Source organism: Brassica oleracea, chromosome C9 (genome assembly GCF_000695525.1).
Source record: "Brassica oleracea var. oleracea cultivar TO1000 chromosome C9, BOL, whole genome shotgun sequence".
Lineage (NCBI taxonomy): Eukaryota > Viridiplantae > Streptophyta > Magnoliopsida > Brassicales > Brassicaceae > Brassica > Brassica oleracea.
In genome coordinates, this window is record NC_027756.1 from 9754069 (window position 1) to 9755442 (window position 1374).

Sequence of the window (1374 nt, forward strand, 5' to 3'; positions counted from 1 at the left end):
AGCAAAGGAATCTGGCAATTGATTAGCTAGCTTTTGTAAATGTATAATCTTTTGAACTTCAAGATCACACACTTGAGTTGGAGGATCTTGCCAAGAAATGGATGTTTGATTCCATGAAATTTCTTTTATCATTTTGCTGCTATCTCCCCCTAATGTTGGATGTTCGAATTCATTAAAATGACAATCCACATATCTGGCCTTAAACAAATCACCCGTAGTTGGCTCAAGATATTTTAAAATCGTGGGGGAATCAAATCCGACATATATCCTCATTCTCCTTTGAGGTCACATCTTTGTTCTCTGTGGTGGAGCTATAGGAACATAAACGGCACAGCCGAATGTCTTAAGATGGGATACGTCTGACTCATGACCCGTAAGTAATTGTAATGGGGAATACTTATGTTCACTTGATGGCATGATGCGTATGAGCTCGGCCACATGCAGGACGGCGTGTCCCCATGGTGAGACCGGAAGCCTCGACCTCATGAGTAATGGTCGGGCTATGAGCTGTATGCGTTTAATAAATGACTCGGCCAAGCCGTTTTGTGTATGTACATGTGCCATGGTGTGTTCCACACTTACCCCCATGGACATACAGTAGTCATTAAACGCTTGGGGTGTGAACTCACCATCATTATCAAGACGTATAGTCTTTAATGGAAAATCTGGAAAGTGTGCCCGTAATCGAATTATCTGAGTAAGCAACCTGGCAAAGGCCAAGTTCCTGGTCGATAGGAGACAGACATGCGACCATCTAGTGGACGCATCTATGAGGACCATGAAATATCTAAACGTTCCACAAGGTGGATGTATTGGTCCACAGATGTCTCCTTGAATTCTTTCCAGAAAGTTTATAGTCTCTTTAGTGACTTTAACTGGTGATGGCCTAGAAATGAGTTTTCCTTGGGAACAAGCAACACATGATATGTGCTTAGGGATGACTCGTTTCTCTTTAAGGGAATGGCCGTTCGAGTTCATAATCAGTTTACGCATCATGGACGACCCGGGATGACCCAGCCGGTTGTGCCACAAAGTGAAGTTGTTGATTGCCTCTTTATTAAAAATGGCATTAGCTTTGATCATACTTACTTTAGTGTGGTAAAGACCAATAGATAGTGCGGGGATGCATTCTAAGACTTTCTTATTGCCATGGACGAGTTCAGATATTTGAAGAGATTCTTTGTTTCTCTCGCCCTTGGTTTCAATAAGAAATCCATTCATTCAAATGTCTTTAAAGCTTAATAGACTTCTCATAAAGTTGGGTGAACACAAGGCATCTGATATCTCAAGATGTGTACCCATAGGCAACAGGATACTAGCCTGGTCGTGCCCCTCTATGAGGCTGGAAATACCCGCAATGGTTGAGATGTTGGC